The 24310-nt window shown below is 36.8% G+C and overlaps 1 pseudogene across 1 annotated transcript; it reads right to left on the bottom strand.

Annotated features, from left to right (window-relative positions):
* Positions 1-2328: 2328 nt before the first annotated feature.
* LOC149147301 (chaperone protein ClpB1-like) lies at positions 2329-7804 on the bottom strand (annotated as a pseudogene). Its single transcript, XR_016263176.1, has 11 exons — positions 7238-7804; positions 6886-7055; positions 6567-6725; positions 6340-6481; positions 5964-6145; positions 5456-5731; positions 4992-5332; positions 4558-4836; positions 4228-4455; positions 2758-2812; positions 2329-2682 (listed from the first exon to the last, which is right to left on the bottom strand). The product of XR_016263176.1 is annotated as a chaperone protein ClpB1-like (transcript).
* Between the last annotated feature and the right edge of the window lie 16506 nt (positions 7805-24310).

The following is a 24310-nucleotide window of genomic DNA, read 5'->3' on the forward strand; positions in this document are numbered from 1 at the left end:
ATTAACACGAAATTTGTTACACAAATCATCCTTAATCTCAACTCTCAATTTCTAGCTAAAAATGTCGACATAATAGGGCCATTTTCTCACCCTCCTATAACTACCCAATAGCAAATTCATCATCCTTCTAATTTATTCCTATTCTGTCAATCCTATCCAAACATTAGGCGCTCAGAGATATCCCTCCACCCACAACACATGTCTCCTTGCTATCCCTCCACGCACAACACAACATATGTCTCCTTGCTGACCAATAACCCAGCACCACCCACCAAACAATCAACCTGCATAGAAATCCCCCTGAACCGACCGATGAATCCATTATAACATGTCATTTTTAGAAACAAATAGTTGAGGCCTGCCTGCAAAAAGAACCGCTTCCGATTTGATGCGCTGCATCTTTACATGTCAAGGTCGCCATGACTTTCAACTGGTCTTGGATGCAACTTTTGTACCAGTGGAATTTGAACTTGGATTGACATTATACCACCACCCCATAGACTAGAGGATCTTAAATTGCGAATCCGTGAGATACTACTTTGATCCGCGAAAATCTTTCTTCCCGAAACACAGAAAAATCCGCTGGCATTGATTGGCAAAGAAGATTAGGTTTTCAGGGAAAGCTCCTTCTGAAACCTAACAAAAACGAATCTAGAGGGAAAAAAACAAAGCGCCGCTCTAGGATACTTGATCTAACACCTATATATAAATAATATAATGAAAACTCCGGTATAAAAACATATACCCTCCATTTCTACACAGTAAACTTGTTCTTATTATTGAATATGCAACCCTTGTAATCTGTTTTATAAGTTTGATTTATTTTCAAATCAATTCACGCAATTAAAATACAAAAGGTCGGTTAGATCATAAAGTTAGAGCATAAGATTACCTTAGAGAAAAACTTAACACTGGAAGAATCGCCAACAATACCATGACTTGGGACAAGGAACATGTGTTGCTGCCGTTGTTGCTCTTCACTCTATCGCTCATGCATAGCCTAGCATCTTTACCAATTTTCTCCTTTAAAGGAACAACTATTATTATTTTTTTCTCATTAACCTTCTAAAATTTTTGTTTCGTTTCCCAGCTTTATAGCCTCCATTCTTCGCTAAACCAGCTAAATCATACCAATTCTCGTGATCATTCGACAATCTTTCTTCTTTTTAGGGATTTTCCAACGGTACTTGCAGTTGAAGTAAGGGCATGCATGCAGCGCAGTAGCCAAATATCAAAACCTATCGGCCTAAAAATCAGCAACAAAAAACACACTTCAAATCAACGGTTGAAAGTGCCTCACCTGATCGATCGGAGCAGGGTAAAAGTGGTTGAAAGTGCCTCACGTGATCGATGGGAGCAGGGTAAAAGTGTTGACGAAGAAGTTGATGCTTAATTATGCCGATAGCCTAATTAAGGTAGGGTTGGGTCAGCGGCTGACTTATGGCATGGCAATGGCATGGATAACCACATGGGTGCCACGTGGTAGGTTGTATTTCCCACAATCGGGGTTATATGAATTAATGAATATAATATAACTAAATGAGGTCAATATAATTTAATGAATATAACTGAATCAGGTAAATGTGTAATTTAATGAATACGTACATCTCAAAGAAATCCTTTGACCTAAAACCCAACAAAGAAAACAAATGAAACTTAATAATCTTCGAAAATTTTCATCCTTAACCCGGCAAAAAAGACACCGAACAAAGATGACGAGCGACACACAGAGATATTCATAAAAATAACCAACCCAAAAACTTGAATAATCTCGATCCACTTATAATTCACAACACTCCAAACATTAAACCTAATCCATCAAAATTGTAAAATATACATTTCATGAATTAAAATATTAAAATTATACATTTTATAAATAAATAAAAAACACTACACATTCTGTTCTATAATAGAATTTATGGTAGACTAGAGTTCTCCATTTGAGAGGAAGGCGGAAGCTCACAAAAAACTACACACATCCACGCCTTTCAAAATTAATTATATTAACCCATGGAGTACAGATCCTGAAACTCTTTTTTGCAAACTGGATGAAACAAGTTTGCAGAAAAAGCAGTTGCAGATGATGGAAGGATTCAACATGGTCTAATTTTTGTAGAAGTCATCATATGCAGCAACCTTTCAACTGCTTTGAAACTTTGAACACACACCCTAATAATGTTATTAACAGCAAAAAAGAGAGTGCTCCCTTACAATTGGTTGAGAAGGAAAAATACGATTCTTTATTAACATATAGCAATAAGTTTACATCGAAACCTTTTAAGCATTGCCATTTAGCTTAATCCCACTCAAAAACACATTACAAGGCACTCAAACTCAAGTTATACTAGCATCATCACAAAAAATAAGCTGAAAGTTCCTAGAAGATGCCATCATTCACCGTCTAATCTTCCATTGGCTCATCATCGTCTATTTCTTCAATTCTCATTTTCTTTACTGCCTGGGATGCATCAGCATTAAAATAGGCAGAATTCGGAATTTCTATCAAGATATCCGATTTTGCACCAGTGTTTTGGTTAACGATTCCTCCATTCCTGTCCACGCGATAAGATAATGTCTGCTGCTCAGGCACTGCATCAATGTATACTGTACTGTTCCCATCAATCTCCCCACTGATGAGCATCCAAGATAGCTGAGTGACAACTTTGCTTTCCAACGATAAACCTGCAAGTACCACGTTACAACGTTATCCATTTAGAGGTTTTAAATGAGAATCCCCAACGAGGTCTTGCATTTTACTCACAAATTTTGACCTAAATTGCCCGTAAACCACAAAAGCTAATAATGATCCTGCCTGCTTCACTAGCATTAACAAGTAAACAATGCATTAATTTATATTAATCGGCAAACACACCAAAAACATCCCTTTACGCAGAGACAGGCAGCACCCCATTTTTAAAGTTCAAGTGCGAGGGGAAAATGTTAAAATTTAAAGAACAGAACTGAAATTTATATCGATGGGATCCATACAGAAGGAAGAAAATCATGTGAAAATTAGAAAATCCGAAACTGAATGTGAAAATTGAAAATCTCAGAAAGCAACTCTGTAAACTGAAGAGTTCACAGCTCTTAAAGATCAACCGTTGTCCACCACCACCAAATGCCAGCAAAAATATCAGACTAAAATTACTCCCTAGACAGGTTCATGCAAAATATATGACAGCCAATTGAAAATGCAAATAAGACAAAAAATCTGATCATTGGGCATGAAGGACTCCAGTTAGACCCTTCATAATGAAAATTCTAAGCATCAAATCAGACAATATAATAATTTCAGATTGTTTCAAGGTGAGGTACATCAAATTTGGTCAGAGGCACCTTCCCACTAGCGAACACGGGTTGTATCACCCGGGATGGGGAGACGTTTCTGGAATATGGATCAAGTCCCACGGAACAGGGAGAAGCATCCCCAGGAAAGGGAAATGCAAAAACATGACTACTGGGCTCGGGAACACATCATCTGGCAAAACAGACTCTGAATAAGAAACTGAAACAAAGAGATTGTTTTACTTCCAGGATGATAGGCTTCCCGAAGGGCAATATACAAAGCTGAGTACCCACTTTTTAAAATCATGTTAGGAGGGAACATCAAGATACACATTTATATTTTTTTTGATGTATGAATAATTAAAAATGCCTGGAATTTATAGCAATAGGATTCTTTCACTAATTATGTGAAAGTTTGGATGAAGAACATTATGTGAAATCGAAATGAAGAGCATCGAAATTGAAAATCGGAAAATCTGAAACTGAAAGCGAAAATTGAGAGAATTGAAAATCTGAGAAAATGAAATTGTAAACTGAAAAGTCCTGCTCTTTTAATATTCACTGTTGGCCACCACGACCAAAACTCTGCAAAACATCAAACTCCTAGAATAACTTTCCACACAGGTTTATATGACAGTGCATGGAAAATAGAAATCAGACCTTGAATAAAATCACTGTACATGAAGAACACCGAGCAAACATTATGAATGAAAAATACCAGGCATCAGAATAGAACATATAAATCACAATTCTAGATTGTTTCAAAGGGAGGTAAGTCGAATTTAGTCAGGGAACCCTCCCACAACATCTCCTATGATGTGGAGACATGTTTCCAAGGAGTGGGTCATGTCCCCTGCAATAGGGAAAGGGAGAAGCGACTCGTCAAGGAGATGCAGTGTCAAGTTTATTAGGGTCGGGGGCACATCCCCTGGCAAGTTAGACTGAATAAAAAAGAAACAAGGTGATACTTACAGGATCATAGGCTTTCTGAAGAACAAGATCCAGAGCGTCATCTGTAACCCCTAAAGCAACGCCTCTCTCTGCAAGACGAATTGCTACATCTTTCATCTGTAGTCTAGCAACTTTCTTGAGCTCATCATGAGAAAGAGGATCAAATACAACTATCTCATCAAGTCTATTCAATAACTCTGGCCTGAAATGTCTTCTAACCTGCAACAATATTCAAAGGCATGTCAAAGCACCGCAGCCAACTTCGTGATAAAATTATATGAAAAAGATGCATACACAGAGTCCAGGAATGCGTGTGCATACTTCTTGCATGACATTCTCTCTTGGGTTTTTACTGTTGTGTGGCCAGACAATGCAGCAAGCAAGTGCTCTGCTCCAAGGTTGGATGTCATGATAATGACTCTGTTTGAGAAACTAACAGTGCGACCTTGTCCATCCGTAAGTCTACCATCATCAAGCATTTGAAGCAAAGTGTTGAAGACTGAAGTGTGTGCTTTCTCAACTTCATAAAAAAGAACAACACTATAGGGTCTTCTCCTTACTGCTTCTGTCAGTTGCCCCCCTTCTTCATAACCCACATAACTGCCATTACAACATCAAATCATTTTAGTACATTACAACAACAAATCGAGCAAAAATATAAATACAACTATACAAAAAAAGGCGTCTTGCTGTCAACCAATTGAGTGTCTGGCTATCAACTAATGTCAATTAGAAACATCTAGCTGTTCACATACCTAGGAGGAGCACCTATGAGCCTTGCAACTGAATGTTGCTCCATATATTCAAACATATCAATACAGACTAGCTGATTTTCATCATCAAACAATTGAGTTGCAAGAGCCTTTGCAAGTTCCGTTTTTCCAACTCCAGTGGGCCCCAAGAATAGGAAAGATCCAGTCGGCTGTTGAGGTCTTCCAAGTCCAGCCCGCGATCTTAACACAGCTTTGGCAACCGCTTGAACCGCCTCATCTTGTCCAACAACTCTTTCATGCAACCTGTCTGCCAGACCTATCAGTCGCTCGTTTTCATTCTGACCAAGTCTTGTAACAGGGCTACCAGTCCAGCGACTCACAACCTGCATTCATCACATAGTTATGTATCATGAACATCAGACACTATAGCTCTCATTGGGTTGCCAACATAAATTCTGTCAATCATATTCAATGGAAGGTATGTATAGATACTTCGTTCAACGTACCTCTGCAATCTGATCAGGTCCCACACTCTCTGTTAACATGAGATTTTTTCCCATAGCTTCTTTTCTAGAAGTTTCAGTCTTTGTTTCTTTAAGGGCCCTGTATAGTTTTGCAGCTTGCGCCACAACCTTCCTACGCTTTGCTTTTTCCCAAGCAATCTGCAATTTCTCACATTCTTGCTTCAGTCCCCAGATTTCATCTACTCTCTCTTTTTCTTTTTGGTATTTCATTTTCAACGGTTGCAACTTATCTCTAAAATCATCAAGCTCCTTGTGAACCTATAAGAATCAGAAAAGAAAATGAGTTATTTAAAGGTTATGATACTAACGGTTCTTACCGACCAACAATTTTCACTATGTCAAACAACAGTGAACACCCCCCAACATACAAAGAATTTTCAATAGACATCTTTACATCAGAGAATCCCCATCATAATAAAAATGCCTACAGACTGATCACTGATCAGAAAGACAGCCAAGAAAATGCAATAAGGTTATCTCAAGTACAAACCTCAGCCAAACGAGCTTTACTGGCTTTATCTTTCTCCTTTTCAAGGGCATGCAACTCAACTTCTAGTTGAATCCTTTTCCTTTCAAGGGTGTCGATTTCTTCAGGTTGACTATCCAGTTGAACTCTTACATTTGCACATGCTTCATCCACAAGATCAATTGCTTTGTCTGGAAGATGTCGCCCTGTTCAGACAAACGGATTATAATGATTTTCAAAACGCCTCAGAGGAGTTCTTGATCTCTCAAGAATTAAGAGCAGAACATAATACCCCAAATGATCAAGTAATAAACACTACTTTTGGGATAATTCACACATATTGCAACTTATTCCACCCATAATAGCCAGGTATCAACTTACCGGTGATATATATACTTACCAGTGATATATCTACTTGATAACTAGGCAACAACTACAAGTGCTCTGTCCAATATTCTCACACCATGATGACCTTCACACTTTTATTTTAAACCACGAAGGATACTAATAGTGTCTGTCACACGAGGTTCAGCTACATAAACCTGCCCCATAATATCAATAGCAACAAATTTATTAAAACCACCAGAAACGTGTGAACAGCCATATTAATACGTCTAATAACCCGACTAAGCACTCACTTTGCTGGAATCGTCGCTCAAACGCAGCATCTTTCTCCACATACTTCTGGTACTCTTCCAGAGTAGTTGCTCCAATGCACCTTAAGTTGGCCCCGAGCAAGCATCGGTTTAAACAAATTGGCAGCATCCATTGATCCCTCAGTACGCCCTGGAAACAAAACAAAATTCAATTCGACACGATTACTTCACAACCGAAGCTTAAAACCAATCACTTAAAAGGACCTTTAATCAATCAAGGCTAATAACATATATAATATTTGCTAGATCTAAAAATTGAATCGTAGGTAACCAAGATAGGTTTCTCTTACCGGCACCCAGAACCAAATGTATTTCGTCAATAAAGAGAATAAGTTTTCCTTGAGCTTCTTCTACCTCTTTCAATACAGATTTAAGTCGCTCTTCGAATTCGCCTCTGTAATTGGCACCAGCCACTAGAGCTCCCATATCCAAGGCTATCAATCTCACTTCTAGCAAATTGCTGTTTAAAACCATTTGAAAAACAAAATGAATTAGCAGCTCTACCAAGGTTACATTCTGTAGATAATCCTGCCCAACACACTGTACCAGTGCGGACCCACAAAAGTCCCCAAATTTGGGGAAGGCAACCTACAACCAAAATTTGCAAACAATATATATTTGTGTGCTTGCAAAAGAGCTTACCTTGGCACATCCCCTCGAACAATTCTTTGTGCCAGCCCTTCCACCACAGCAGTCTTTCCAACACCAGGCTCTCCAATGAGCACATGATTGTTCTTGGTCCTCCGAGACAAAATTATAACTACTCTCAGAATTTCTTCATCTCTACCAATGACAGGATCAAGCTTCCCAGCATCTTCAACCAAATCGCGGCCATATGTTTTCAAGGCTTGAAAATTAGTATCACCAGACGCAGTATCTACCTTTTTGCCCTCTCCTCTGAGCTTCTCCACTTCGGATTTCACTCTCTATCCTCACACCTGCCTCTGTAAAGCAATCTGAAACCTGGGAGTTTTTTAGCACTCCAAGAATAAGATGATCTACTGCCAAATGAGTGTCCCCCTTGCTCTTTTGTAAATACCGAGCACGGCTGATGCAGTATCTTATTTCAATGTTAGGAGGAATACTGTCGGGGGCAGGATCTTGGGATGGGAGTTTCTTCAGGGCCTGTCGAAGGACTCTCTGTACTGCTTCCACAGTTTCCTCTCCACCTGTAGCAGATGAAATCGCTTGATAGAGAATACCCCTATGTCATAAGCTATACCCCGATAGAAAAACCAAACGAGACTGCTTACGGGAGAATCAACATCAGAGCAGGTTTCCTGGAGAGACTGCTCGGCGAAAGAGGTCTTCTCCAAGCTAACCGGAGTAGGGTAAAGTGCCCAGCAGCTAATCCACCGTCAGATCGCAGCAGAGGCTTCTTACCATCGATCTGGGCGGGCGAACCAAGGGGAAAAACTGTGACCGGACGTCCTGCCAGGAAGAGAATTAATGACAGAACCCGCGTGGTGTGCCATGTGATGGCGCTAAGCGCGAAACCAGCGGGCATGCATCTCGTAAACTCCGAGCATTGTGCCATAAACTCAGCGCATAGATGTCAGACGATTGTATCCCCGCTGAATGTGACGCCAGGTGTCAACGTTAGAAACAAAAAGACGACGAAAGTCTCTTTCAAAGGAAGGCCTATCGGCCTAAATATATTATAATATATAAATTAATTATTAAGAAGAAAATTATTTAATATGATTATAATATTATATTATTACTATGAGTTATTACCTTTTGACTTATTAACCCATGATTAACATTATAATATTATTATATAATCTAGCCGTTGATGGTCGCACCTAGCCGTTTGGAAGATCTGCTTTCCCAATTTAATATGCAGCCATGATCTGACTCTTCAACTTGTCTTGACGATGAACCACATTGGTTGGTTCGAAACGTGTCGACAAAGGTTTTCTACATGTGATTTACGCTGAAACCCTTCTTAAAACTGTTATGGATCACAAAAGCCTCAATTCAACAAAAAAATTAAAAATTAAAATTTTTGAACTTTTTTTTAAAACATTTTTTTTTGTTTAATTAATTTTTTTTTTTTTTTTTTTCACCCGCGCTGCAACTTGGCCGGGCTTAATAATTTATTTATTTTGTTTTAAATAAAAAATATTGTTTTTTAAATTGTTTTTTTTAATAAAATTTTTAAATGTTTTTATTTTTTTTTAAATAAAAAAATATATTTTGTTTTAAATTTAAATGTTTTTTGTTTATTGTTTTTTTTTGTTGTTTTTAATTTGAAAAAACACACACACACACACACACATATATATATATTTATTTTTAACTGTTTTTTTTGTTGAGTATATTTTTGTTTTTTGTTTTGTTTTTTTTTTAGTTTTTAATCTTAATTTTAATAGTTTTTAATTATTTTTTTTGATTAATTTTCTATTTTTTAAAAATCTAGTTTGTTTTTAATTTTCATTTATTTTCATTTACTTAATTTTATAGTTTTTTGTTTTTTGTTTTTCCATTTTTTTTTACTATATATATATATATATATATATATATATGTTTTTTTATTATTTATTTGTTTATAATTTGTAAGGTTTTTTTTAGTTTTTTTAATTTTTATATTTTATAGGTTAATTTTGTTTTTTTTTTTAACATTTTTATGATTGATTTTTTTTTGATGTTTGAGTTTTTTTTTGTCCTTTTTTATATATTTGATTTTTTTTCTTTTAGTATATATTTTAATTTATGTTTTGTTAATTTTTTTTTGTTTTTTAATTTAATTTTATATTTTCATTATTCTTTTGAAATTTTAATGTTTTTTGGGGTCATGATAAAATCTTTTACGCAATTATTTCGATATGTTGAAATTTTACCCTTGAAAAAAAAGTGTTATCCAAGCCTCAACACTTTCCGTATTGAGGGCGTTTTTTGCACACAATTTACCATTGAAAAAAAAAGTGTTATTTGAACATCAACACTTTTTCGTTTTGATGGTGCTTTTTGGACAATTTTTGCAAAAAAATTTGGTTTTTACCACCATTTTTAAAACATGTTGAAAATTTACCCTAGAAAAAAGAGGTGTTATTCCAACATCAACACTTTTCGTTTTTAGCACTGTTTTTGATGTTTTTATGGCGTTTTTTGGCCAGAGTTCCCGTTTCAAAGTTTACATCGTTCAAACCCTCAGGTGCATACTTAGTCCAAATCAAACAAAGCATCAGAAACCCATAACATGTATATTTTCTTTTGATCTAACTCTTCATAAGATATTCATTACTTGCACTACTTCACACTTTGATCTTCACCTCCTTATATAGTTTTAGTCTTTTTCAATACCTTAGATCAGAACAACACTCAGAACCTGTGGTATTCTTAGACGGGATCAAGTAACCATTATTCTGCTCAATATTGTGGGTTAATACCATGGTATGGACCCTTGGTATTCTTTAACTTTAATTTTGCATCCGATACATGCTTTTCTTCTTGTGAGAGTGTGTGCATACGTATATGCTCCTTTTGTTATGTGTACCAGCTTGTATACGCTACTTGGACTAGGTGAAACAACGTATACAACTTAATACAACTTAAAACTTTCTTTTAATTCAATTGCTTGATTCTGATCTGTAATCCATTGTTCCATCATCCCGTTCTTTCATGCTATTACTCTATTACCTGTTACGACGTGAGTGCCATCATACATCACTTCTGAACTGATTCCTCTAAACTGCCCTGCATTTTTTACATCTGTAAACACAATTGCTATTCATTTTGTTACATCTTGTTTATACCTTTATCAAGTAGTCCATTCATCAAATAGCTTGTCTATCAAGGACAACACTAACACAATCTTCTTGTATCAAACCTTTAACCATTATTTCGTTCCATCATTCTGTCACCTCTGATATCTCTGTGTTCCATCATTCTGTCACCTCTGATCTTTCCTGTAGATTCATCTAGTTACCATATACAAGTGCGTTTCCGTCAAGGACAACACATGCATCATAATGCCAACAATATCCCCCTTTGGACTTGATGGAAACCACTTTGGTGTTTGGTCACCACAACTTGTAAATAACATCAAGACAAGCACTAAGCTTTTCAAAACATCAAGCTACTCTCCAAAAACCAAACTACTCTCCCCTTTTGGCATCAAGGGCAAAGGGTTGACAAATGTTAAATGAAGATTTCCATATCTGAACTATTGAATATGAACACTGATCATGCTCCCCCTAGGCACATGCTGAACTATCTAATCAAACTCCCCCTTAGTACATGCTGAGATGCATTATATCGTCCATGCTCCCCCTGAGCATATGCAAATTCTGCAGAATATTTTTGAAAGAATAAAATGACTTTATAACTCAACTATGCGAGTATGACCTTCATATCACCAATGACTCATATATACATCAATCACCCAACCAAGTGGGGATACACTAAATGACTCAACCACTCAACCAAGTGGGATTGCATATTTGACATGATCTCAAAAGTCCATACATGACTAAATATGACAATTATTACATCATAGGTCTTTACATGAGTTTGACATTTATAACAAATACGAAAGATCTAAACAATAACTTGATAGTTATCAACAACTATCATACACCATATATGATCTACACCATAAGCATCTGTCAGCAACATCCAGAACAACAACCTGTATGTGTCCATCTTCAGTTCGCAAGATAAGACAATGTACATTTAATATCATTAAACTGTGACTAAGTATGCCACATATAGTTAAAAACTCATCCTTTGGATCTTATCAAGATCAACTTGCTCCGTTTCCATAGTAGAAAAAGCTTTAACATAGCCTTCCATGAATCAACTAAGCATATGTCATATCTCCAAGCAGTAATACAAAACCATTCACATACATGTGAAATTATCATAGTCATCATCTATGACCATAACATCATCATCGTAGTAAGAATTGCACGATCTTTCCACAAGAACCCTCAGCATATCAACCATGTATCATTACTAGGGAGTTTTCTAACATCCCACATCTGATAAGCATCAACCATGATAACCAACATATGTGAGTATCAAACCTATCATCATAAAGCAATAAGTCATCATCATTATGTGACTAAGTAAGCCATGTCTCCGGATATCCATGTCTTCAAATAGCTATGTCTTCATGAGACCTGCAATAACACCATTCTCTTGGAAAACCAACAATATTTACCAATATGCAACTTAAGTAATCATCCATGTATCCAACATAATGTGTATCTAGCTTCTCATCAATGAGTAAAGAAAATCATGACCTCATTGTCAAACTTTCTTGATAACATCAAGATCAATAATCCTCAACCAATATACCATGTGGGAGCCAATAACCATAGGAATCCTACACCATATGAAATTTATGCATCTTTGAAGGCATGATGATAGTAGCATAAAATAAATGAGTGAGAGTGATCATCATCAAATAATGAGTTGTTTACTCAAGCTTTGTTCTTCTCCTTTAACTTATGAAGATCACCATGTAAGAAACATAACATATGTACTATATGCATCATCAAATGAATCATTCAAATCATACATAAATCTGATCTGAACAATTATGTGGCCCAAGAAATATAAGTACCATCTGAGACTTCATCCATGACCACAACATAGCATGATGTATCATTTAAACACTTCAACATAAACATCCTCATCACTCATAAGAATCATTATGTATAAAAGACTTCTAAACATAATGCCAACAATGCACTATTAGAAGCATACCATATTCTCCCCTGAACCTGTGCCAACTGTTCACTGTCAGATTTGATTATTGCATATATCAGTAAGAATCATCAAGGCATCATCATCAACTAGTTATACATCAAGTTATCAACAAATTATGAGGGTAAAAAGCACTTCTAAATAACATCCATATACTGTAATCATCAACCATCAAAACGGAGAAGACAATTGATAATTGTCTAAACCACATCAGACCCTTTTTCTGAGTCTGTCCCACTACTTTTTCATCAAACCAACATATACACGATGGTGCAGTTTCTAACTCACGTATATACATGACTTGTCTTCATAATATCTGCATTTGAAAATTGGAACACTGAAATTTCATACTTTCAGTTTTTCCTGAGTCTATTCTGACTATATCTGGTCCTAGAACTTTTGCTGAAACATCAATTCCAAGAATATCATTACCATGATGGTTCTTCATCAGACACTCCATTTTTCTCCTCTCTAGTCATGTGATGAGAACATCTTTGTCTTCCAATGAGTAGAGAGCAAGATCACACCTTATCTGATCTTCCTTTTTTTGATTCTTGGTGGATTCATCTTTTTTAGATTTTCTGATATAAATGTACTTATTTGATTTCTTACCATATTGTCTACGATGATCCATAGATTTTTTCCTGCATTTTTTTCTACATGCCAAAACTTGTTAGAAGCATAAAATCTTATATGTTTCATATTCCTTCTATAGCATTCAATGGCTTTGCGACCAAATATATTGCAAGAAAAACAATTTCCCTTAAAGTATCTAGAAGCTGATGATCTGTTTGTGAGATGGTTATTAGCTTGAACCATTCTACTTCTGTATCTGGCTACAACATGTCCAAAATTATGACATCTAAAACATTCAACATTATTTATCAGAGGAAATAATCGATTAACACTTCCATAGTTAGGAGTAAATGATTTTCTTTGAAGACTTTTTGTGAAGAATTTCTTTCCTTGGTTGTTGATGGGGTTGACCACTTATCTTCTTGTTGAGCATTCTAGATTTTGGATTGGAGTTCCTTGCCTAAATTTGTGAGCTAGATTCACCTATAACAGAGTCATGAAAACCAAGACCAGATTTTATGGTAGGAGACCTTTTACTACTAAGAATATTATCCAAAATCTTAGTACTATCTTGAAATCATAACAATTTATCCTTTTGTTCTAATTTGCCTTTTAATATATTTATCTCAACCTGATATTTCTCTTCCTTTTCCAAATACTGCTTCTTCATGATTTCTTCAACTTTTATTCCTTCTTCCACTTCTTGTCTTAATTTGAGAATCTCATTTTCTTGTTCTTCGAATGATTGAAGTAGTTCTTCATTGTGCTTGTTTGAATTTTCAAGATCTTCTTTTAGAGAGACAACCTCAGCTTCAAGACCTTCACAGTAATTGGCTCTTTTTTTAATTTCCTTGGTTGTTTTATCATTTTCATTCACTTCATTTCTCAATGATGTTACTTCATCCTACAACCTTTGACTTTAATCTTGCTTTTCCTTATACTGCTTCCTTATTTTGTTTCCTTCTTCAAAAAAGTTTTTAACCTGGTAATCTCTTCTTTGTAGGAACATTTCCTTTTATCAAACATATCTTGTTTATCTCTAACTTTATTTGTGAGCCTTTTAACTTTTTCCTTCATTATATTTCTCACACATTCACTATCTTCAATATAATAGAGGAAGGGATCACCAGAGGACAAAGAATCAATACCTGATAATTATTTTGCTTGTTCATCTTCATTCTGTGGTGATTCTGAATCTGAATATTTGCTTCCACCTAATACCCAATTGTCTCTAACACTGTCACTGTTTCTTTGAGATGTCTTCTTCTTTTCAGTTGCTTTCTTCTTTTTCTTCTTTCCCATTGTCTCGGCGGATCTCCTTCAAGCGATCAAGCTTCAACCAAAAAACTTGCTCTGATATCAATTGTTGGGAAAAGTACTGAGAGGGGAGGGGGTAGGTGGGCGAGGAGCCGTGAATTAGTATTTACAAATAAATAACTTCTTACATCTCATATTCATATTTCTATACGCGACTTTACTAAACAGAACTTGCGTGTGCACGCGATTGTTCTTAAGACAATTAGCATATATCTAGTGAACTTACAATTCAGTTAATCCATCACATTTTTGTCTTCAACTAGTGCATTAGTGCTTTCTTAAACATGAGATAAACATTAACCATGTGCTTTAATAAATAAACCATCACACATAAGCAACACACATGAACACCAAGATTTAAGGTGGAAACCCAATGTGGGAGAAAACCACTTGCTGCTATTGTCTCTGTCTTCTTTTTAATATAAAAAAGATGTTTACAATCTTGTACTAGTACAGACTCATACGAATACGCAGGCACCCACTTCCAGAAGGCTACAACCTGCTCCCGTTCTCCAGCTTCTATTGGAAGGGAGCTACCACCTCCTAGCTCTTGTACTGACTGATATGTTTACTAGTACGTAGGCGCCGACCTACAGAAGGCTACTACCTTCGCTCGTTCTCCAGCTGCTACTGCAAGGGAGATCCAACCCCCTATCTCTTGTAGTGGCTGATATGTTTAACAGTACGTAGGCACTGGCCTACGGAAGGCTACGACCTTCATTTTTGCTCCAGGGACCACGTTTCATAATTTTTCAGACTTGATACTCATGGTACACAACAACACAATATCTTGGCCACATTTTATCAAATTTTCATATTGGACCCATCAGTAGCATTGAAGCTCAAAATCAATCACCACTGCAATACAACCATCAAATACATCTGCATCAACCAATCATTGAAACCCGATCATCAATATCTGACATAATTGAAACCCAATCATCAATCTCTGAAACCTCTGACATAACTGAATCACCCAATCATCAATGTTTGAATTAACCACAACTGAATCAATCAATCACTTAAAACTCAATCAACTGACACTTAATCAAAATCCAACCAATCCACTGGAACAGAGAAATCACTGTAACCAGTACACAGATCTAAACTCAGAACACTGCATCAACAACCAGAAACAATTGTAACCTCAAAAATCATATGTCAGAGTGTATACGCTATTTCAATGAAGCCAACCTGCATGTATATGCCACTTCTGTAACCCAACCTTCGTATACCTCTAAAGATACTTAATCATAAAACTTATGAACCATAAACTGTATTGCCCAAAGAAATTCTGAATATCTACTGTCATATTATAGAGTTCCAAATAGATAGCAGTAAAGATCGCCCTTCTAACTCAATCAATCAATCAACCAGACTCAATCTCCTTATACAATCAGTTTTAATTTCAGATCCAAAGAAGACATCATTGACAAACAATAGTAAAACAACAACATTGATTAGATAGATCAGTCATCTCTGAACAACAAACTTTTCTTCTTCATACGCTACTTGGAAGAGCCGAACTAGCGTGTATATGGGCTTTCATCAAGGCGAACCAACGTATAGATCTGTAAATAATAAATTATAACTTTGAAGCTATTTCAGACTTCAGATATACCCATATCTTAGCATTTAAAGGACAAAACTATTCTTAGCACTCAGATCTAGCCTATCTATTACCAGATCACATAATGATAAGTCATTTAAGGTCTTATGATCCCGATCCATCATTAGATCTCATCCATCATCAAACACTCAGGTGCATACTTAGTCTAGATCAAGGAAAGCATAAGAAACCCATAACATGCATATTTTCTTTTGATCTAACTCTTCATAATATATTCATTACTTGCAGTACTTCACACTTTAATCTTCACCTCCTTATATAGTTTTAGCCATTTTCAATATCTAGGACTAGAACAACACTTAGAACCTGTGGTATTCTTAGACGGAATCAAGTAACCGTTATTTTTCTCAATATTGTGGGCTGATACCATGGTATGGACCCTTGGTATTCTTTAACCTTAATTTTCCATCCCATACTCATTTTTCTTCCTGTGAGAGTGCGTGCATACGTATAAACTCATTTTGTTCTGTGTACTCGCTTGTATACGCTACTTGGTATAGGTGAAACAACATATACAACTTAATACAACTTAAAACTTTCTTTTTCTTCAATTTCTTGATTCTGATTTTTAATCCTATGTTCCATCATCCTATTCTCCTATGCCATTACTCTGTTACATGTTACGATGTGAGTGCCATCATACATCACTTCTGAACTGATTCCTCTGAACTACCCTGCATTTTTCACATCTGTAAACACAATTTCCATTCATTATATCACATCCTATTTATACCTTTATCAAGTAGTCCATTCATCAAATAGGTTGTCTATCACGGACAACACTACCACAATATTCCTCTATCAAACCTTTAACCATTATTCTGTTCCATCATTCTGTCACCTCTGATATCTCTGTGTTCCATCATTCTGTCACCTCTGATCTGTCCTGTAGATTCATCTAGTTACCATATACAAGTGAGTTTCCATCAAGGACAACACATGCATCATATTGCCAACAATCTCCCCTTTTGGACTTGATGGCAACCAATTTGGTGTTTGGTCACTACAACTTGTAAATAACATAAAGACACACGCTAAGCTTTTCAAACCATCAAGCTACTCTACAAACACCAAACTACTCTCCCCCTTTGACATCAAGGGCAAAGGGTTGACCAATGTTAAAGGAAGATTTCCATATCTGAATTGTTGAATATGAACACTAATCATGCTCCCCCTAGGCACATGCTGAATTCTCTAATCAAACTCCCCCTTAGTACATGCTGATATGCACTATATCATCCATGCTCCCCTTGAGCATATGCAGAGTCTGCAAAAATATTTTTGAAAGAATAACATAACTCTATAACTCAACTAGGTGAGTATAACCTTCCTATCACCAATGACTCATACATACATCAATCACCCAGCAAGTGGGGATACACCAAAGGAATCAACCACTCAACCAAGAGGGAGTACATATTTGACATGATCTCAAAATTCCATACATCACTGAATATGACAATTATTACATCATAGGTCTTTACATGAGTTTGACATTTAGAACAAATACCAAAGATCTAAACAATACCATGACAATTATCAGCAACTATCGTACAACATATATGATCTACACCATAAGCATCTGTCAACAACATCTAGAACAACAACCTGTATGTGTCCATCATCAGTTCGCAAGACAAGATAATGTACCTTTAATATCATCAACCTGTGACTACGTATGCCGCATATAGATATCAACTCATCTTCTTGATCTTATCAAGATCAACTTGCTCTGTTTCCTTAGTAGAAGAAGCTTTAACATAGCCTTCCATGAATCAACTAAGCATATGTCATATCTCCAAGCAGTAATAAAAAACCATTCACATACATGTGAAACTACCATAGTCATCATCTATGACCATAGTCATCATCTATGACCATAACATCATCATCGTAGCAAGAATTGCATGATCTTTCCACAAGAACCTTCAATATAACAACCATGTATCATCACTAGGGAGTTTTCTAACATCCCACATCTGATTAGTATCAACCATGATAATCAACATATGTGAGTATCAAGCCTATCATCATAAAGTAAGAAGTCATCATCATTATGTGACTAAGTAAGTCATGTCTTCAAATAGGTATGCATTCCTGACACCTGTAATAACACCATTCTCTTGGCCAACTAACAATATTTACCAATATGCAACTTAAGAAATCATCCATGTATCTTGCATAATGTGTATCTAGCTTCTCATCAATGAGAAAAGCAAATCGTGACCTCATAGTCAAACTTTCTTGATATCATCAAGATCAATAATCCTCAACCAATATACCATGTGGGAGCCAAATACCATAGGAATCCTACACCATATGAAATTTATGCATCTTTGAAGGCATGATGATAGACGCATAAAATAAATGAGTGACAATTATCATCATCAAATAATGAAGTTGTGTACTCAAGCTTTGTTCGTCTCCTTTAACTTATGAAGATCACAATGTAAGAAACATAACATATGTACTATATGCATCATCAAATGAATCATCTGAATCATCCATAAATCTGATTTGAACAATTATGTGGCCCAAGCAATATAAGTACCATCTGAGACTTCATCCATGACCGCAACATAGCATGATGTATAATTTAAACACTTCAACAACATAAGCATCCTCATCATTGATAAGAGTCATTATGTACAAAAGACTTCTAAACATAATGCCAACAATGCATTATTAGAAGCATACCATATTCTCCCCTTGAACCTGTGCCAACTATTCACTGTCAGATCTGATTATTGCATATATCAGTAAGAATCATCAAGGCATCATCATCAAATAGTTATAAATCAAGTCATCAACAACTTATGAGCGTCAAAAGCACTTCTAAATAACATCCATATACTGTAATCATCAACCATCAAAACAGAGAAGACAATTGATAATTTTCCGAACCACACCAAACCCTTTTTCTGAGTCTGTCCCACTGCTTTTTTCATCAATTCAACATATACGCGACTGTGTAGTTTCTAAATCGCATATATACGCGACTTGTCTTCATAATATATGCGTTTGAAAATTGGAACACTTAAATTTCATACTTTCAGTTTCTCTTGAGTCTATCCTGACTATATCTGGTCCTATAACTTTTGCTAAAACATCAGCTCCAAGAATATCATTACAATGATGGTTCTTCATCAGAGACTCCACTTTTCTCTTGTCTCCTGTCATGTGATGAGAACATCTTTTTCTTCGAATGAGCAGAGAGAAATATCACACCTTATTTGATTTTCCTTTTCTTGATTCTTGGTGGATTCATCTTTTTCATATTTTCTGATATAAATGTACTTATTTGATTTCTTACCATATTGTCTATGGTGATCCATAGACTTGTTCTTGCATTCTTTTGCTACATGCCCAAACTTGTTACAAGCATAACATCTTATATGCTTCATATTCCTTCTATAGCAGTTAATGGCTTTGTGACCAAACATATTACAAGAAAAACAATATCCCTTAAAATACCTGAAAGTTGATGATCTTTCTGTGAGATGGTTATTAGCTTGAACCATTCTACTTTTGCATCTGGATGCAACATCTCCAAAATTATTGTTAGGATATTCCGACACATAGGATATAGTTAAGTTCAACTTGGTCTAGTATAGAGTTAGGTAAAGTGTGTTTCTTTACCGTTGTACATTTTGTAACTTACAATCCGACGGTCACGATATGTAGTGATCCGACGGTTCACTCTCACCTCGGTATTACCGACACTTGATCCGTGGCTTGACACCCGATTGGTCCATGAGTTCTATTTAAAGCGCATGGAGGGTCATTGTTCGAGTAATCCGTTCATGAGAGAAGCTTATGTAAATTCTCATTCTTTGATTAATAAATTGCCTGTAGTACCCACGTTGGGACAGGCCGTGGACTGTTTCCCTCCTTGCACTTTGAGGGTTTTAACCACGTCAAAAATACTGGTGTATTGATCTGCGATCTGGTTGTGAGCGGTGTCCTTTTGGTATTCTTTCTGAGGAACTTACCTTGTAAATTCCTACATGGTATCAGAGCTATTTGAGGGCCGCGTCCGTTGGTGATCCAAATCTGAAGCCGGTAGAACTGCATGCGGCTGTCGTTTCCTAGATCTGCTGTTTCTGACTGCTTTCAGGCCGAGAGGATAGCTCTGTTGCGTTCGGAGCATCTGTTCCAGTGAGGAACCCCTTTCGTTTCACGCGAAAAGGTTTCCGGTAGCCCTAGCTGCGTCATTTTTCAGATCGGGAGGTATACAGTGTTTTTTTTTGCAGTTTACTGTTATTTTCTCTCTGCTTATTTCGGTCTCAGTTTATTTAGCCTTTTTTTTTAACCGGATCTATACCTTTCATTTCTGCGTATGCTCTTTGCCCTGCGACTCTGTGCGATCTGGGAAAATCAGAAACAGAAAGGAAGGATTTTTCTCATGCGTATGCTCTTTTCCCTGCACCTTAGTGTGATCTCGGAAAATCAGAAACATTGAGAAAAATATTTAGTTTTTCGGCTAAAGCTAACTTTGAGATTTTTTTTTTAAATTTCTAATTTTTTGGCTAAAGCTAACTTCGAGCCGCAAGGTTCGTTTTTCTTTGCATATTCGTGTTGGGTTTTGTGTTTTGTAGGGGAAAAGAGCTTTCTCAAGGCAAGCACGCAAACCAAGGCCCCCCCCTCTCTCTCTCTCTCTCTCTCTCAAATTTTTTGTATAGATCAATTGGTTCAAAGCTATTTTAAGAGAGTAGAGGTCTTGGGTTCAAGTCTCCATTTTGTGGGGGCGGATTTTTTCATTCGCGCACTTTGCCGGCAACTTCAACAATTTTTTTTCAAAAAGCCATAACTTCTTCATCCGGAAGCCTTTTTCAGAGCCGTTTTTTTTAAAACCGCCTATTTTTTCGAGATCTATCCATTGGAAAACTTACTTTCAGCATCTTCAGCTTCAGTTTTTTTAAAAAAATGGAAAGTCCATGCCAAGTCATTCTTGACAACACTAACTACTTCCAATGGGTAGCCTACATGGAAGATTTACTTAGAAGTAAAGGTCTCTTCAGAATAGCCACAGACCAAGAGAAGAAACCAAAAGATGAAGACAAGGTTGCAAAATGGGAAAATAGACAAGATCAAGCACGTGGTTTGATAGGGATGTCTATTTCTCCTGATCTTAGATTCCACATTGCAGAACTTGAGACTCCTCATGAAGCATTAGAAAAACTCGCTAAAGTTTTTGGGATTAAAAATGAAATTAGAGCCCATCAACTTGAAAATGAGTTGCTTACTTTGGATCCTAATAATTTTTCTTGCATTGAAGATTTCTTGTCCAAATTCAAGACCCTTAGATATCTCTTGGAAGGTGTTAAAGTTAAGAAAGAAGATGGTAACCTTATTTATTCCATCCTTACTAAGTTGGGACCAGCCTACTCTGTATTTGTTTCCACTTTCCATTCTACAAGGGAAGCTTTCATTTGTCAAGGAAAAGACTACAAGGCCCCTTCCTTTGACTCCTTTTGTGATTCCTTAATAAGAGAACAAGAAAAACTCTTACACCTTGGTCTTCTTAATCTTGGAAACTCTTCCACGAAAGCGTTAGCCGCCCAACAGCAACCAAATTCAAAGAATCCTAAGAAGTCATATCCTCAAAAGAATGGTCCTAAACCATCTCAGCCTCAAAATGAAAGATCATTTCAGCAAAATGATAAGACCAATAAAAACAAATGGAAGAAGACTGATAGACATTGTAACTTTTGTAATCGAGATGGCCACTTAGAATCTAAATGCTTTAAGAAGATGGAAGCCTTGGAAGCCGCAATGAAGAAACATAACATCCATGTGGAGCCTACTTCAACTTCAACTTCCGGAATGGCACTTTCTGCATGTCATTGTCAATCATCTCAGTCTGGTTATGCATTAAATGTATCTTCTTCTTCTTCTCATTCTCATGAGTGGCTCATTGATTCTGGAGCCTCTTGTCACATGGCCAAAAACCAAGCCATGTTTTCTTCTTTAAATGATTGTAACACCAAAAATATATATGTTGGTGATGATAGATCTCTTAATGTTGTAGGGACTGGAACTGTTCATCTAGACAATGGTCAGTTTAATGATGTATTATGTGTTCCAACCTTATCCTGCAACCTTCTATCTGTCTATCAGATAACTCATTCAGGTGAAGGTAAAATTGTTGAATTTTCACCTCATGATGTTGTAATCAAGGATCTAAAAGATCCTAAACAGATTCTAGCTACTGGTCTTGCTGATGATTCCAAAAGGTTGTATAAGTTTCACAACTTTGGGTCATCAAATCTTCCCTCAGTATTTGTTGCTCATAATGATGAAGTGAGCAAACTTTGGCATGAGCGATTTGGTCACTTAAACTATCGCTCCCTTCAGCATCTATGTAAAGAAAATATGGTGACAGGTCTTCCTATGGTATCTTGCAGAGATGGTGTTTGTTCCGGATGTGTACTCGGAAAACATCATCGGGACAGTTTTGACAAACGTGCCTCTTGGCACGCCTCAGCCCCTTTACAGCTTGTGCACAGTGATTTATGTGGTCCTCTTCCTGTTGCTTCATTCTCTGGCTGCAAGTACTTCTTAACTTTCATTGATGATTTCTCCAGACGCACTTGGGTATACTTCTTAAAACTCAAGAGCGAAGTATTTAACACCTTTTTGGCCTTCAAAGCCTTTGTTGAAAAACAATCTGGACATCAAATTCTTAAGCTAAGAACTGATAATGGTGGAGAATATGTTAAAAACACATTCATCAACTTTTGCACCGAAAATGGAATTCAAATGCAACATACTGTTCCATACACTCCACAACAAAATGGTGTAGCTGAAAGGAAAAATCGCACCTTAAAGGAAATGGCTAATTGTATGCTGCAATCTAAAGGACTCAGTCTTAGTTTTTGGGCCGAAGCAATTAATTGTGCAAATTATATAATCAATCGCACTCCTACTAAGGTTCTAGAGAATATCACTCCAGAAGAAGCTTGGAGTTCCATTAAACCAGATGTAAGTCACTTTCGTGTGTTTGGAAGTGAAGCATGGGCCCATATTCCAGATGAAAAGCATAAAGCTTTAGAACCTAAGAGTGAGAAATGTACTTTTGTTGGATATTCTGAAGATGTAAAAGGTTATAGACTTATTCCATTTAAGTCCAAAAATGTTATCATTAGAAGAGATGTAAAATTTGATGAAAATAAATCGGCCTGCGAGCCTAGTCCGGCGGATGTGCCACCTCTTCCTATCTCTTCTACTTTTGAAAACATTTCTTCTTCAGATGATGAAAGCGAGGATGATAATCCTCCCCCACCTTCTCAGGATCCTCAACTTCCAAGATGGGTCCGTGCTACTCGGGATGCAGCAGGTGATCTTGCCGGTGATCCTACAGATCAGCGACGTACACGTTCTCAGTTTGAAAGAGCCTCTTCTTTACTGGCTCAAGCTCCAGTAAATCATGATCCTGACACTTTTGCAGAAGCTTCAGGCCATCCACATTGGGAAGCAGCTATGAATGAAGAATATCATTCATTGATGACAAATGATACATGGGATCTTGTTCCTCTACCAAAGGGACGCAAACTTGTTAGATGTAAATGGGTTTACAGAACCAAGTATGGACCAGATGGGAAAGTTGATAAACATAAAGCTCGTCTCGTTGCTAAGGGCTTTTCACAGGTTGAAGGCATTGACTACACTGAAACCTTCTCCCCTGTTGCCAAAATGAACTCTATCCGCCTTGTTCTTTCCCTTGCTGCCTCTTTAAAATGGGAAGTCCATCAGATGGATGTTAAATCTGCCTTCTTGCATGGGGACTTGCAGGAAGAAATCTATATGGAACAACCCATTGGCTTCATACAAACAGACTCCAGCCTTGTTTGTCGACTTAAGAAATCCCTTTATGGCCTCAAGCAAGCTCCTCGGGCTTGGTATGCCAAAATGGATAGCTTTCTTTTAGAATCTGGCTTTTCTAGGTGTCATTCTGACAATACTGTCTACACCAAGAAAGTGGGCAACTCTCTTATCATCCTTGTTCTTTATGTTGATGATCTTATTCTTACTGGTAGTGATCCCAACCTTATAAACCATGTGAAGTCCAGCCTTAAAAGAAATTTGAAATGACAGACTTAGGACACTTACACTATTTTCTCGGTCTTCAAGTCTTGCAATCCCAGGAGGGTATTTTCCTTTCCCAGTCCAAGTATGCTTGTGATATTCTTCGTCATTTTCACATGGAAGACTGTAAGCCAGCCCCTTCTCCCTTTCAGTCTGGAGTCAAACTTTCAGTCTCTTGTACTTCTCCTGAAGTTGATGCTACCTTATACCGTCAACTTGTCGGAAAACTCTTGTATTTAACCCATACTCGTCCTGATCTTTCCTTTGCTGTTGGCCTTGTTGCTCGTTTTATGCAAAACCCCCGTGAAAGTCATTGGAAAGCAGCTAAAAGAATACTTCGTTATGTTCGAGGTACAGTACAGTTTGGGATTCATTACAGTGCCAAAGCA

This window comes from Pinus tabuliformis, chromosome 9 (assembly GCF_031772625.1).
Source record: "Pinus tabuliformis cultivar Carrire ecotype Pingquan chromosome 9, CPIR1, whole genome shotgun sequence".
Lineage (NCBI taxonomy): Eukaryota > Viridiplantae > Streptophyta > Pinopsida > Pinales > Pinaceae > Pinus > Pinus tabuliformis.